The sequence below is a fragment of the Pelobates fuscus genome, chromosome 11 (genome assembly GCF_036172605.1).
Source record: "Pelobates fuscus isolate aPelFus1 chromosome 11, aPelFus1.pri, whole genome shotgun sequence".
In the NCBI taxonomy this organism is placed as follows: domain Eukaryota; kingdom Metazoa; phylum Chordata; class Amphibia; order Anura; family Pelobatidae; genus Pelobates; species Pelobates fuscus.
Genome location: NC_086327.1, coordinates 17892720 through 17910245, shown reverse-complemented (window position 1 = coordinate 17910245; position 17526 = coordinate 17892720). Strand labels below are relative to the sequence as shown.

The window sequence follows — 17526 nt, the reverse complement described above, 5'->3', positions numbered from 1 at the left end:
CTCTAAAACCTTCTGACTTCACATGCACAGTTAGGGTATACAAGTATACATGCTGGCTTAATATAGGGTAAAGGAAAGCTGCTATAGGAAATATCTGTCAATCATAAGCCCAGTTCTCAATTTTGAATTATGAGTTCCATTGAAGTCTGCCATGGTTTCTACTTTCAAATTCTATTTCAATGAGAACACTAATAAAACATGGACTACAGGTGGTCCTCATTTTTACGACCTACCTGTTTTGTGACGGCTCGTACTTACAGCCAGTTCTCTAGCATGGGGGTAAGTGCGTGCCTTCGTGGGGATTAAAAGGATTTCCTGCTCTTCTGCATTTGTGTATGTTCAGAGAAATTTCCCTGAACATAGACAAACGCACCAGAGCAGGGAATCTCTCAACTCCTCACTTACCGACCAATTTGTTCTATGACCGGGTCGTAAGAACGGAACCCAATTGGTAAGTGAAGAGTACCTGCATTCCTCAAAGACTGCATTAGAAACAACTACTCACGAAGTTAAAAATAAGTTACATATTACAAACAGTGAAATCAGCCAATCTTGGCAGGTAAGTATTTAAAAGAGCAAATCATGCACCTACACCTTTTTTTTTGCAATTGTAAGTTCCATTCACTTTCTCATAATGGTATCTGCTATTGCTACTGCTATTTTTATAGGAAATATATTTTATTAATCTTCTTCTAATATTAATCAAGATTTTACTCTAAACCCACCGTTTTGCTTCATAAGCCCATCCCATAAGAAGGGAATTTCAAATGTATCTCTATTTTTTATTTGTTCATTTGAATTTATTGTCCTTGCATATATTTCTCATAAACTATGTATTTACAAAGAAAATCTCAGATACACACTAAAAGAATAAAAATATCTCGGAGTTGAATAATAGAACATCTGAACACAATAACTGTGGACTGTTATTTAGAAGGCCAAACCAGTGTCAGAAGACCAGGATGAGTAAGCCTAAGGTATGCACCAAAGTGCTTGCATATTTGTAGAGCGATCATTGTCTTTCATACATGGGAAATGATATGTATTTGAAAAGAGCCTATATCATGGAAAAATCACGTGGTATGATTGTATAGCTTGGCGGTTAATCCCTGTCCTGGTTTTGTGAGCTTTTATTTTAGTTTTCAAATCTTGACATGTTATAATCAGTGTGGACCACGCATTCCCAGTACCAAGCTCGTATTTTCCTATTCTCTTGCTGAATGTGTTTTATATTCAGCAATAAGCACGTTTCCAGAAAAACATTGGAATCTGAGGGAAGCTGAGATAGAGGTAAGTAGGCATTAAAATTTTAAAAAGTAGTATCTCAATACATCTGAGGGAAGATTAGAAACTCAAGGAGACTTAGGTTATGAGGTGGTTCACAAGTAGGTGTATGTTTCAGGTCTTAATAACATTAAAATAAATCTCTTAAATCTCTCAATAAAATTATGTTGCCACCAAAGAAAACTTTTAGTGTTTTGATGTTTTGTAGTTTAGTCGCTTTGTTGTTTTAATCAAAATGCAATGAATTTGTTTATTTTAGTAATAGCAATAATGTTGCATTCATGATTTTCTCTTTTTACAAATGACAGATCTTTCTGAAATGGCAACACCTGACCCTCTTACCACCAACAGTACAATAAATGACACCCTAATGGATGATTACTCAGGAGATAGTTTACTGTACTTCCTTAGAGTACTATCCTTCATGTGGCTCAGTATAACTTGCATCTTAGGGATTGTCAGGAATGGACTGGTTATCTGAATCACTGGATTCAAGATGAAGAAGACGATTAATATTATATGGTTGCTTAACCTGGGAATAGATGACTTCACTTTTGATATCTTCTTAGTGCTATTGATAACAGTGAGGGCTATGGAAGGACACTGGCCCTTAGGTCAAGTGATGTGTAAACTTATACATACTATCAGACACCTAAACATGACTGTTAGCACTTCTTTCTTGATGCTTATCAGTGTTGACCGTTGTATCTCTATTCTACACCCAGTGTGGTCCAAAAATCATAGGACACCCAGATTGGCAGCAGTAATTTCCACAGTGACTTGGCTGTTATGTTTAGTACTTAGTTCCCCATATTGTGTTTTCATTGATGTTATATCTGGAATTAATGGTGCTGTGTACTGTATTGAAATCTATTCTCAGGAATATGAAAAGTTCTATCTGAGATACAAGGCTATGGTTCTAACTAAACTTGTATCAATGTTTGTAATTCCATTTTCTATCATTCTAGTGTGCTATGGCCTCATTATGATCCGACTAAGAAGAAGGAAAATACATCTTGGGTCTAACAGGCCTTTCAGAGTCATTGTTTCTATTGTTTTATGTTTCTTCTGCTGTTGGTTTCCTTTCCACTTTTGGCCTTTGTTACAATTTTTGGATATTGAAATAAGTTGGTCTGTAGATATTACTATGTCTTATCTAGTATATTGCCTGGCTTATTTCAATAGCTGTCTTAATCCCATTCTGTATGTCTTTGTTGGTCGTGACTTCAAACAAAGTTTGAGAAAGTCAATTCCTTTTCTTATGAAAAGCACATTCAGAGAGGGGTGCGACATAAATTATTTTCAGCAACATGATCAGATGACAAGAAGAATTGAACTGGCAACTTACAGCGCATAATTTGTTCCGGAAATAATCTTTTCTATATTGTGAATATAAATAACTGTATTGAAAGTAATAATAAAAAAAAAACACTAAAAATCAAATGCATACTGGAGCACTCTCTCTATTATGTTATTGATTGTGAATGAGCTTGCAACAGTTATGCATAACACCATCTTTTGGTTGTAAATAATCTGCAACAGTTATGTGACGCTACACATGTTGGTTGTGAACAAGCTTGCAAGAGGTACTTGTATTAACTGAATAGAAAAGCTCATTAATTAACATATTATGCCATTACGCAGGTAAATATATATATCATACTAGTGTTTGTCTTCCCAAACCATTTTATATATTTTTTTATTTTGTTAATATGATTATGTTGTTTATTGCCTGTTATCCCAACAATGCAATACGTATCATGTTGCTTGTGCATTTTACCATTTGTTTAGTAGAGAGTATATAAATTAATAAACATGGACTGGCAGGGGAGGGGTTAACAGTGGGTAAGAAGGTTAGCTGTCATTTACTGACAGTGGAGGGTTTAACAGTGGGTAAGGAGGTTGGTTGCCAGTGAAGGGGTTGACAGTGGGTAAGGAGGTTGGCTGACTAGGACTTGCATGGAAGGGGTTAACAGTAAATATTGAGGTTGGCTGACAGGGAAGGGGTTAACAGTGAGTAGTGAGGTTGACTGACAGTGAAGGGGTTAACAGTGGGTAGGGAGGGTGGCTAACAGTGGGTGGAAGAGAATGTGTTATTTACATTACATTGAGGGAGGGAGAGGAGCACATATGGGCTCTAGGCATGTCTGTGCAGTGAGCATCTCTTACAGTAGCTAAGACATACCTCTGTTTTCATTGGCTGCAAAAGGTATGTTTCTTTCAGAGACTGGGAATCAGGAACATGTTGAAATTTGAGAGGGGCTGCCTAAGGAGGCTGGTTTACACTGCTGAAAACAGCAAAACATTTTACAGCACTGCAGGAAAACTACACAAAATTAAAAGAAAAGAAACTAAACATAGGTATTTTTGAGCTTATTATTTACGCTTTACTTGTTTAGCTGCCTGGAGTATCCCTTTAACTATCTACCCTAACTGGGCTCCATCACAGAACTTCCATGGTAGTAGAGAAATTGAGCATTTATAGATCTTTTATGATCCCTTCTGAACCTCAGGGAGGTCACCCTCCTGCTGCAAACAGGAGGGCAGTTTAAAATATATTTAAACATTTGTTCTTGAGACTACAGGTCTTGCACTGTGAGTTTGTATTAGTGTTTATGTGCTTCTGGTAAAATGTGTACCTGTCTGACAGTGTGTGCATATTTCTGCCAGTGTGCATATGTGCCTGGTAGTGTGACATGCATATATATGTCTTACAGTGTTTATACATGTATGTTTCTTGGAATGTGTGTATATGTCTGACTGTGAGTGTTTGTGTGTATGTGTCTATCAGAATGTGTATGTGTTTGGAAGTGTGTGCATGTGTCTTATAATGTGTCTGGAATGCATGTCTGTGGGTGTGCTATCTGTTTAGAAGTGTGTCTGTTTGTGTGTGTGTGTATATGTTTGTGTGTGTGTGTGTGTGTGTGTGTGCGTGCATGTGTTGGGAGTGGGGAGTGTTTGAAATGTGCAGAAGGGGTGGGGTGGCTAGTTGTAATTGGCCTAAAGAGTTCTGATAGCAGCCCTGTAACTGTAGTATCACATCAATAATGCAAGATTAAATATCTCAAGTTATCTGTAAATCAGTTCTGTGACATACTAAACATCAATCACCCGCTTAAAAAAAAAAAAAATCCCTTTTCTGTAAAAATACATCACATTTTCTCATGAGTTGTCAGTCTGAACTAATGCTTTAGGAGTGGATCTGGGAACATTAAATCACCCAACATTTGGCCAGGTAGGAAGCATTTAACGTTGCTGTCAACAAATATTTATATGGAGAGAGAACTTAACAAATAGGTGTTTTAAGATGAAAACATTGACACTTGCTATTTTAAATATGTATTTTTTTTATGTGTAATAACCTTGCACATTCTGGTTTAATGAAGTAAATTCATATAATACCAATCAAAGAGTTTTATAATTCACTTCCAACAAAAAAAATGATATTAGAGAGTTTTGCAGCATTCTATATGAACTCTCTATCTAGAACTAATTTAACTCTTGCACTGCCTTAGTGAGAGTGACAAAGCATTGGTCTCGGTGCAGAATACAATATAATATAATATATATAAATATATATATCAGTGTAAATGATACCAGGTAGAAAACTCCATTTGTTCTGGTTTCTCATTGACATCCATGCAGACATTGCTAAAATGTGAGTTTATTCATAAATATGTGCAAATAAAATTGGATGAGTGAAGCATTTAGTTAACTATTTCTGAAGCCATTGCCTCTCCACCTAATGCTGCATTTTTAATAATTTTTTTTAAAATATAATTTTATTTAAGCAGAATGAAAAATTAACAAAGTAACAAATAAAAAGCACAAATTAAATTAAATTATTACATGTGTAGTATAATTTTGAAAAAAGGAAAATAGAAAAATAAAATAATACTATAAAAACCACAATCAAAAGCAATAATCAGTCGAGCAAATACATAACAACCATACAAATCCATACAAAACGATACTCTTGTGTTGTATTGTTAGTGTATAACAGCATTGTTACAACATTAGAGTTGCAATGTTCATCGTTCCTCTGCCTGCTTCTTTTACATGTAATAGAATATTAATACATCGTAGAGTTGGATCGGTAGTGATAGATAATATGTAGGCAATATGAATGAGTCTGGACGAAACCATAGAGTTCAATATTGTACAGCAATATTTTCCTTATGCCACTTGATGTGTATTATATTTAGGTGACATAGTGATGGTAAGAAATTGTGTAAAAAAAAAAATCATTATATGAGAAGTTATGTCTGATCATTCCAACATTCACTATTACTGTTACTGGACTAAAAGATAATTGTCTTTGAATTCTTGATCATCTTTGGTAATTCCATAGCGTAAATCCCAAAGGCAGTGTCAACTGTTAACTGTAAACACCATAGATATCAATCAATAGCAACATTATGAATGTTGTTCCAAGAGGTACAAGGAAAAAATACAGAAACATAGAGGGAACATAGAACGAAAATAAATCAAGTGGAAATGAATTCACTAGATAAACACAATGAAGACATTTACCATAAGGAATCTAGAAAACGCCCCTGTTCACTTGCTGTCTTGACTTGTCACAATCATATAATAGCTTTTGGAAATTGATTAAGAATTTCTAGGGTATGCGTTTCTTATTATTTCCCCAAAAGAATGCAGTCTCAATTAATTTCATAATAATGACTTTAGGTTTTTTTTCCCTCTGGAATTGTACTAAAAGCACAATTTTAATGAGCATTTTATATTAATTATATAACAATTTTACGAGGCATGATTTTAATATTTTCTTCTGTTACAAAAAACAGAGTTGTGCGGAAAATGGAAACATCTGACCCTTCTCTACTCTACGCCATTTCGACTATAACTACCCCTGCACTGGGGAATAATTCAGATTATAACGCTTCTATTAAATACAGAATAATTCAAATAGTACTCATCACATGCTATAGCATAACCTCCATTTTTGGGATTGTGGGAAATGGACTGGTCATATGGACTATTGTATTCAACATGAAAAAGACGGTTAATACAATATGGTTTCTGAACCTGGGACTGGCTGACTTCACCACTGATATCTTCTTACCTCTCCTGATAACAGAATGGATTATGGAAGAACACTGGCCATTTGGTCAGATAATGTGTAAACTTGTATATACTGCGGAATTTTTAAACACGTTTGTCAATACCTCTTTCTTGATGCTCATCAGTATTGATTATTGTATCTCCATCCTTTACCCAGTATGGTCTGAAAATCACAGAACTCCAAGACTAGCAGCAAATGTATCCATATGCATCTGGCTGTTCTGTCTGACCCTCAGCTGCCCATATCTTAAATATTATGACCTCGAACCTGACGAAGATTCGGATACTTATATCTGTAATGATGTATATTCCAGTGACTCTGACGAGGACATTCAAAGGAATAAGACTATTCTAATAATACGCTTTGTATTTATGTTTGCAATACCATTTTTAATCATTCTAGTTTGTTGTGGCCTCATTATAATTCATCTAAGGCGAAGAAGACATCTTTCTCGGTCTCATAAACCATTCAAAGTCATTATTTCAGTTGTACTTTGCTTTTTCTGTTGCTGGTTTCCTTTCCATTTTTGTCCTTTGTTAGATATCATGGACCTTAATATTGACTGGAATGTAATTATAATCATGATTTTTCTTGTATATTGCTTGACGATTCTCAAAAGCTGTATTAAACCTCTTATTTATGTTTTTATTGGTTGTAACTTCAGAAAATGCTTTACTAAGTCATTTCCACGCCTTCTGAAAAGTACATTCAGAGAGAGGTTCGACTAAAATCGTGAGCAAAGATATGAGAAAACAGTCAGTGAAATTGAATTGAAAAATCATTGTCCATGATTTATACTAAAGATGGTTTCTCTTCTGTAACAGATGGTTTCAGATCTAGAAGTATACGAATAAAACAACATGTGTGTTATCTTAACAGTAATTATAAGCAAAAATAAAAATTATGTACATTTTGTGGTCTCACAGTGTTGGTTGTAATCTGTAACCGATAGGTATTTTCGATTGTAAAATAATGACACCATTTAAAATATTTACATGGCAACAGAAAAATAAACAAACAAAAAAAAAGTGCATGTGAAGAAAAAAAAAGAATCAGGATGGTGTACTACAATTTAAGTAATGGCATAAAATGGCAACATTTGAAGTGAGTGCTCGCCAAATTAGGAAACAGCTAATTCTTACTTAAAGGACAACTGGCATCTCAATTTTCCTTTTAATATAATAATTCTTTCATCAAGTTGTAAAATAAATGGATTTATATATAAAATCTTTCTACTATATCACAGAATCCTTCAGCCATATACATGCACATTGTGTAGTACAATGTTTTAAAACCGTCAGTTAGTCTCTATGGTCTTCCTCGGTACTTTGCAGGCAAGGTCATAGAGACTAACTGTTGGTTTTCAACACTGCCTGACCCATGATTCATCCATATGACTGAAGGTCATTGTATATAAAAGGTAGGGAGACAGATAATACTCTTACTGAGATCCAGTGGTACACCAAAGTTTAGTGTTTTTTAAAGTGCAGGAATTAAAATACAACCTAACAGTCTCTACTCCAAAGTTGTGTTGGCACTTTAGAGAAGAGGCTGAGTTGAAACACCACATTTGGTGACGCTGCTCAATGACGTACTGTAGACTGATTCATGTCGTGGTGGATGAGATTGTTCCCCGGGCATGCCGTTTGTTCTTGAAGCCATGCTATTACAGCTCCTTTGTAGCTTTTTTCCAAAATTGCTCTGAACAATTTAGTCTGAATTGTCTCCCACGGTCAGACACAACACTTTGATAAATCGTGATGGTTGGCTCTTTATTCGCATTTGGCTACTACTGGACATACACTAAAGGGAGAAAAAACATGATTTTACAAACCTCAGTTTTTATTTTTTTAAATATTATTTATATTAATAAAGGAGGATTTTATAGCATGTTGGGGGTCTTCTCTATTCGGCTGAAAAGAATGCTGTTTCTGTTGATTTGGGTTTCGTCCACATAGTGTTTTGCAGAAAATGATTTGGATAAATGCAAAGTGCACGAAAATCGGCCAATCAGTGAAATATAAATAGTATGCATATTCTTTGCAGTAAACAGTTTTGGGCTATTTCACAGATCGGTGAGAGGAAGTAACCAACAGAGTGAATAGCAGTAAAAAAAAAACAAAAACTATATTTGTATATTTATATATTATATATAACATATAATTTATGCAAAATTTATAAATATAAAAATATAGATTTTTTTTTTACTGCTCTTCCTTCCCCCCCCCCCCTCTATTAGTCACATCTCACTTGATCTGTGAATGAAATCAGCATTTAGTGGATGTCTAGCAGCCATCAGTCATCTTTTTTTGGTACCTTGAATGGAACTGTGACTCAAGAAGCAAAGGTAACTGTGCTACCATTGTCTGTTTCATTTATCTCATCCTTTGGTTGTATGGCGACTTGCAGTGATGGAATTCGAATGACCTGCTGATCGTTTGAAACAAAATGCCCAAGTCTAATATTCACAGATATATATATATATATTCTCGTAAAATATTGCAGAATTATTCTTTTACATTTCTTTGCTAATTGTTCTCTTGTTTTTTAGTAATTTATCTTGCTGCACATGTTATACCATACTTTATGTGTTTCCCAATAGAGCAATGAAGAGTCTCCACTCCTCCAACATGGGATGTAGGCACAGATCTTCTGCCACTGCACCCAGTAAAGCCCAATGTCAGAGACATACAGAACCCAATATAGCTCCTTACTTACTTTGCACTAGTTAATGCGGCAGACCTCAGAATGACGACAGATCTGCTTAAAAGGGCGCTATTGGCACCCAGAACATCTCATCTCATTGAAATGGTCTGGATGCAGTGTCCCTGCCCACTTAGCCCTGCAATGTAAAACATTGCAGTTTAAAGAAAGACTGCCTTTAGTGGCCATCTACCACATAGCCACGAGAGGCAATTTCTGCAGTTCTATGGAGTTTGACTCTTTAAAACGACGCTAGATGTTTTGCATGAGGATATGTAGGGTCTTCAAGCATTGCGGCAATGCTTTCTTATTAAGAAGGCCTAATGCACATTTTGGTGCCCACCATCAGCTGACATCGTCGAAGAAAAAGTCCAACCCAGTATTAACGGATGTCAACTGTGGAATCATATAAATTAAACAAATGTTTTAAATAATTTTGCAGTCAAGTAAAGAGGGGGTCGGGGTGGGGAGAGGAGGGGGTGCAGGGGCAGAGGAACACTTTAGTGTTAGGAATACATCTTTGTATTCCTAACACTAAAGTGATCCTTTAAAGGAACACTATAGTCACCTAAATTACTTTAGCTAAATAAAGCAGTTTTAGTGTATAGATCATTCCCCTGCAATTTCACTGCTCAATTCACTGTCATTTAGGAGTTAAATCACTTTGTTTCTGTTTATGCAGCCCTAGCCACACCTCCCCTGGCTATGATTGACAGAGCCTGCATGAAAAAAACAACTGGTTTCACTTTCAAACAGATGTGATTTACCTTAAATAATTGTATCTCAATCTCTAAACTGAACTTTAATCACATACAGGAGGCTCTTGCAGGGTCTAGCAAGCTATTCACATAGCAGGGGATAAGAAAACCTTAATTAAACAGAACTTGCAATAAAGAAAGCCTAAATAGGGCTCTCTTTACAGGAAGTGTTTATGGAAGGCTGTGCAAGTCACATGCAGGGAGGTGTGACTAGGGTTCATAAACAAAGGGATTTAACTCCTAAATGGCAGAGAATTGAGCAGTGAGGCTGCAGGGGCATGTTATATACACCAAAACTGCTGCATTAAGCTAAAGTTGTTCAGGTGACTATAGTGTCCCTTTAAGCAACATATCTCTCTATTAGAAAGACTAACAGAACCGGTTACTATGTTCATCATTTTAGTTGCTAAATAGGACATGGATAGTATTGAGTTAATATAATAAAACACTGATAGTGGATGCAGTGGAAGTGGGGGTTAGTATACAACTCACTATTTGCTCCTGACAGCTACTGGTCCTGTAAGATATTGGTCAGTTTAGCCTCATTTAGCCTAACAGACATTTCTTTGTACAAGAGATAACGATGCTTTGTGCCAGTTTGATGGGGAAGTGATAAGCAACTCTTAACAGCAATGAAGACAGGATATATTTATGTGTATCAATTGATATTATGGTTTAAAATATATGTTATCGGGGGCGTGTCCGAGCAGCGCATGTGAGCGGACGTGCGGGACGAGTGCTCTCCAGAACAGCGACCTTTACAGCCTGATTTAGCCACAAAAACACCCCGAAAACGAGCCGACTAACGAGGGGACACACCACAAGCCGACATGTCATCGAGATCAACGAAAAAATATGAACAACAAAAGCTAAACTCACACTTCGGAGTGCAAAATTCACTAGACCATGATGTCCAAGATGGCGCCGACGGGCCCACCTCACCGGCTCCTGACTCCGACATAGGAGACCATACTGCAGATCAGGCTGAATTTTCCAACCCAGCAACTGACCTCTCGGTGAGAACAATAATGCAGGAGCTGAAAGCTTCCTTTAAAGCAGACATCCAGCAAATGACTGCAGAAATAAAGGCCGACATAAACAACATCGGCGAAAGAACGGCAAAACTTGAAGAGCGCACGGATGAACTTATCGACGCCCACAACTCCATGGCTTAGGCCTACTCCTCGCTCAAAACAAAACTTCAATCTCTGGAGGAGAAAATGGCAGACCATGAAGATAGGAGCAGAAGAAATAATGTCCGCATTAGAGGCATACCTGAATCTATCCAGACCTCTGATCTCCCTCGGTATGTACAGGATTTATTTAAATCACTGATACCCTCTTTAAACACCCTGGACCTGATGCTGGATAGAACACACAGACTACCTAAACCTAAACACCTACCTCCAGCTACCACTAGAGACGTAATTACAAGAATACATTTCTATACAGTAAAAGATAAGATCATGCAGGCTTCCAGAAACCTGTCAAAATGGCCGGAATCCTACCAACACATCAAAATTTTCACAGACCTATCCTCTGCTACTATGCTCAAACGACGTACCTTCGCACCTATAACCACTGCACTGCGAACTGCCAACATCCCTTATAAATGGGGATTCCCCACCAAACTACTTGTGAAGAGGAACGGAGTGGACAGAGCCATCACCGATCTTAAAGAAGGCAAGCGTCTCCTGCAAGAATGGCAAGTACCGCTTCCCCCCGCGGGTGCAGACCATCCAACCGCTACTGGTGCCTCCGCACCGCAACCGCTGACCAAGGAATGGTCACAGGCCCATAAGACCCACGGACACTCCACGAACTCTAAAGCTCCGACTACCTGATCCTGCTGAGGTCAAGCAGACAAGATTCACCGGAGAAAGTCATACCACCTTGACCTCTGATACTGTAACGTATAATGCTTTAATGCACCAATACTTACGGATTTAATTGCTTTATAGCTATTTTATATGTATACTCCTTGCTTTTCCCCCCCTAACCAATGGCTAATTCAATGTTTATTTTGTTACGCTGTTATGGGCGAGATGTAACCCGCTCCTTGTTAACTTACTTAACTGATTTGTTAGACTGTATAACTTTTATACAAATGTCACTATCGAATCACCCCCAAGGCCTACTAATGGCCATGTTTATCCGTTGCTTTAAGCAGCTGCATGTCACCTCCAGTGACATACGGAATGTTGTACATAGTTTTACCCCAGTTATCCCTACACTCGAATCCAAGGGCACATTAAATATGAACCATAGATTATCTACTACTGTTATGGCACAACTAATAGGCATCCACAGGTCCAGTATAATAATATCCTGGAGGGAACGAAAAATAAGATGGAAAGGGAAGGCAGCGAACCTACGCCTTCGCAGTAGCACACCTTTTATCCGACCTTATGTCGATTAAAATATTATCTCTAAATACCAAAGGACTTAACTCCCCAAATAAAAGGAGACTAGCCCTACTTGAAGCCAAAAAGTGTAAAGCCCTTATAGCATACTACCAAGAAACGTACTTCACCTGGAAAGGCAGACCAAAATTTAACTCTAAAGACTACCCTCATGACTTTCACACTTGTTATAAATCCAAAAAACGTGGTGTGTCGACACTGATAAGTAAAGATGCTGCATTCACGTTAATACGCAAGATCAGCGATAAAAAGGGCCGTTACCTAATCATTCAATGCCTCATTAATAACAATCCTTATACCCTAATCAATGTGTACAGTCCCAATACCAATCAACATGAATTCCTGCTTATGGTTTTAGCACTCGCAGATTTGTACAAATATGGAGAGATAATCATAGGTGGTGACACTAATTTTTTGATTGACAGTAACATGGACTCCTCCTCCACAGCCGATATCTCAGCGGCCTCTCTCACCCATAGAGCAGCACTGACATCTAAGATATGTGACACCCTGGCGGCCCACCAACTGGTTGACCCATGGCGCATCCAGCACCCCGCAGAGGTGGACTTCACCTGCCACACTGCGGCACACAATAGCTATTCCCGAATTGATAGGTTTCTGGTTCCAGCCACTTATATGCCTAACATAGAAGAAACCACCATTGGGTTGATTACGTGGTCAGACCATGCACCTACCACAATGAGCCTAAGAGCACCCTTCCCTAGCAAAGGCACAGGTTCCTGGAGACTCAACGAGTCGCTCCTGACAGACCCAACCGTTATCACACAAATAAAGGTTGACCTCACCAATTATTTTAACGAAAACACAAACAATGAGACCTCGGTAGACCAAATTTGGTTAGCGCATAAAGCGTGTATCCGAGGAAGCTTCATAAAACAGGCAAGTCGAGCCAAAAAACTGAGAACCGCAGAATACAGTGCCCTCATAACTGAAATTGCCCAATTAACGCATTCCAACAAACGCAACCCCAATCCTAAGACGCATACACATCTTCTACAACTGCAATCCAAACTTAGAAATATAGAAATGGCCAAAACAACTTATGCTCTCCGTAAGGTTAAACACAACTTTTTTGCCAATGGGAATAAAGCGGGCGCTAAACTAGCAGCGCAGCTCAAACGTAGAATGACGGCCTCTAGAATAGCTTATCTAGAAGACAAGAAAGGAGACCGCATCATCGACCCACAGGGTATAGTTTCAAAATTTGCAAACTACTACGGGGACCTATATAACTTAGCGACCGACCCCAATGTCGCTCTACCAAACCCACAACTCATTCAAGACTTCTTGGGCGACTTAGACCTGCCCAGCCTGACAGATGCAGACAGAGAAACCCTACAAGGCCCATTCACCCTAGAAGAACTGACCGAAGCCATAGCTCACTTGCCTACTCATAAATCTCCAGGCCCAGATGGCCTCCCCAACGCATATTATCAAACCTTTACCTCTCTCCTTTCTCCGCACCTCTTAAAGGTCATGAATGAGAGTTCACAACAAGGCACCCTACCGAAAGAAATGCTACTAGCCCATATCTCGACCCTCCCGAAACCAGGAAAGCCCCCGACACAATGTAAAAATTTCAGACCTATCTCCCTTCTGAACTGTGACGCTAAACTCTATGCGAAACTCCTTAGCAATCGACTAGCACCACTACTACACAAACTCATACATAATGACCAGTCAGGTTTTGTGAAGGGACGACAAGGCTCAGACAACACTAGAAAAATCCTCAACGTAATAGATGCCATACAGAGACAGGGATCAGAGGGTCTCTTCTTGGCGCTGGACGCCGAGAAAGCCTTCGATCGCCTCAACTGGAAGTACATGACCGAAGTCCTGAAAAAGTTTAACTTCCCGGAGAACGTCATAACAAGTATTATGGCCCTGTACAGTTGCCCAGCGGCCAGAGTGTCCCACAATGGCTTCTTATCCCAACCGTTCACAATCACAAACGGCACCCGACAAGGGTGTCCACTATCTCCCCTCCTCTACATTTTATCCCTAGAACCCCTAGCTCATAAAATCCGGACCCACCCTGACATCCACGGAATTACCATAAACGACAGAAAATACAGCCTGGCGCTTTTCGCCGATGATATTTTTATAACCCTCTCTAAACCACAACAGGCTTTACCCCCACTTATGGCTCTTTTAAAAAGTTTTGGTGACATCTCCCATTACCGCTTAAATCAGGATAAAACACAGGCATTACCAGTAGGAATGCCGAAATTAAAGGTAGACTCACTAAGGGACCGCTTCCACTTTGACTGGAGATTAACATTCATTACATACCTAGGGATGAAGATAGCATCCACTATATCTAAAACGATAACGCTTAACTACAATACCCTAGCCCTTGTGTGTAAAACGGAACTAAATAAATGGAAACATGTCATGCTCTCATGGTTGGGAAAAATTAACGCATATAAAATGATGATCCTCCCCCGTATCCTTTATTTTTTTAGAATGTTACCCCTGAAACTCCCCGCCCAATACTGTAAAGATTTACAGAAAATGTGTAATACATTCATTTGGGCAGGTAAAAAGCCTAGGGTGCCGATACGACTTCTCCAACTTGCACCCAAACTAGGAGGTGTGGGCCTGCCGAACATTGGTCAATACTATAAAGCTGCTGCACTAACCGGTGGTGTCCTCCTCCATGCCCAGCCCAACCTCTTACAATGGACAGACATGGAGAAAGCACATTGTCCAAACTCACCCCTCATTGAATATATGTGGACACCTCGCTGTCTTCGGACACGGAGACCCATGCTCTTTCCGACTACCTCCCATACCATTAATACATGGGACAAGTTCCTCTCGAGCTTAGGCCACCACGAAAAATTCCATCCAAAAGCACCCATTTCAATTGTTAAATCTGTGTCACAAAACATCCCACTTCACCTCTGGACCAATGCAGGGATCACTCACATATCTCAACTAGTGAGGAATAAAGAAATGATTCCCTTCCCTGAACTGCAGACCCATTGGCAATTACCAAGCAGGGCCATCTTCTCCTACCTACAACTGAAGAGTATCATACTAGCATACATGCCACATAGCGGCACCACACCTGACTCCAGTTGGGTTACCCCTACTCTACTCTTAAACAGGTGCTGGTCCGCACCGACGAAACCAAAGACCCTAGCACTATGCTATAAAGCATGGCAAGAGATTGCACCCTCGCCACCCCTATCCCACAAAACCCAATGGGAGGCGGATTGTAATGAAACCCTTACACAAAACGAATGGCTGAAAGCCCTAAACGGACTCTCTAAACAGACCCGTTGTTACTCTCACATAGAAGCTCATAGGAAATTAATGTACCGCTGGTACATAACCCCACAACGTCTCCATCGCATATTCCCCAACACACCACCCACTTGCTGGAGGTGTAGCAATGCCCTGGGTACATTAAAGCATATTTGGTGGTCCTGCGAAACTATCCAACCCCTATGGACACAAGCCCGTACCATATTAGATGAACTGAATATTCCGAACTTTCCCTTGACCCCCACAGTGTGCCTACTCCTGCTCCTACCCCCGCAGTTAAATCCAGGTGAAAAACAAATCACTGCACTTACACTGATGGCGGCAAGGAGCCTCTTAGCACAATGCTGGAAATCCCAGCAATGTCCATCCATACCTCAACTACGAGCAAAGTTGGATCAATTCTACTATTCTGAAAAATTATCCCTCGACACAGTAGAACGCAAGCAACGATTCAACGACACGTGGCATATATGGGAAACCACATACCACAACAAACAGATGACCCAACCAACCATGCTCACATCACCTCCCACATACCCTTAAAACAATAAAATTCCATCTCACACACTACTGCATACTCTACAAATCAAATAGCCAACCTGGCTGCCAGCCTGTAAATAAATCCTCTGATTACTACTGGCTCCCTACATTAGTGATGCCCTACCCTTCCTAGTTATCCAAGTTCTACTCCTTCACCGAGAACCACTCTCACCCCCCAAACTTAACTGTCCCACAAGGTACTAACTGAAGATCATAAGGTTACTCTACCACATAAAATGTAATGGTACACTAATAAGCTCACCTCTGAAGTTTGGGACAATGAATGTAACATGTAATTATGCTGAAATTGATCACGACATCGGATGAGACTGTAACATACCTGTTATATTGTTACTAACAATGTTGCCGCTAACTACAACACTTGCAAATGTTCCTTCACAATGTACCTTAATGATGTTTCTATCTGTGAACCATGTAACCAATGATGACCCCTCCCTACTCTTCTTTCTGTATCCCTGATATTATTTCAAAATGCAATAAAAATCTAAATTTGAAAAATATATGTTATCTATTTATGTTTTACAGGGTCTTATTCACTAAACAGTGATTTCAGGTCACCTAATTATAACATTCAGGAAAATACAAAATGGAAAAATAGCTGATTTGAACAATTAGCTATTTTTTCTCTAAATCGGATAAAGTGCATTTTTAGCACAATTAACTGTTTACATAGAAATATAGAAACATAGAATGTGTTTTGTTAATGAATAGACTTGTTAATTCAGATTAAGCCAAAATACGATTTGTCTGAGCTTTGGGCAATCAGTGAATTACATGAAATTCCTAATTCTGAATGCCGTATAAACCGAATCATGATGCAAATGAAACGGACAATGGATAAACACTTTTTCTTATTATTTAATTTTAAGTGATTTGTGATCATTTATCCACTAGCAGTACTAGCTAAAAAAAAAAAAAAAAAACCTCACCATTGCCTTTTTTTTAATCAAATATTTTTATTTTATTTTTAATAGTCATGTCATTTATTTTGGATTTTTATTTGCCCTTTTTTTGAGGTTTAAGAAAAGATGATTTAAGAATAAAGATGGTAATTATTACATTTTCTTTGATAGATATTAAATGTATGCCCCCCTACCAGATGTAGAATATAGAATCTCTGAATTGTGGTTCAGGTTGCTAGAGGCTTGTATAACACTAGACACCCTATTGGGGGTGCGAACTTGGTTATACTTTCGGGGGCACAACAATATGTTCTACACCCCTATTGTCACCGATACCCCCAAAACCTAAAGTCTATGAGTGGGAGGTAGGTGAGGAACAAAGGCATGTTGAGTTGTTGTCAGTAAGGACTGTATACAATTTTTACTGCCTGCCATATTTATATGTTTGTTTTTTTAATTATGTAAGCATTTTTTTAAATTTAAATAAAGAAAAAAATTGCATCTTTATTACAATT

General features: G+C 38.6%; 2 pseudogenes; both read left to right on the top strand.

Moving 5' to 3' along the window:
- The first annotated feature begins 1585 nt into the window (after nucleotides 1-1585).
- On the top strand, nucleotides 1586-2641 carry LOC134576760 (formyl peptide receptor 2-like; annotated as a pseudogene).
- Nucleotides 2642-6057: 3416 nt separating this feature from the next.
- LOC134576758 (N-formyl peptide receptor 3-like) lies at nucleotides 6058-11781 on the top strand (annotated as a pseudogene).
- The last annotated feature ends 5745 nt before the right edge of the window (nucleotides 11782-17526 follow it).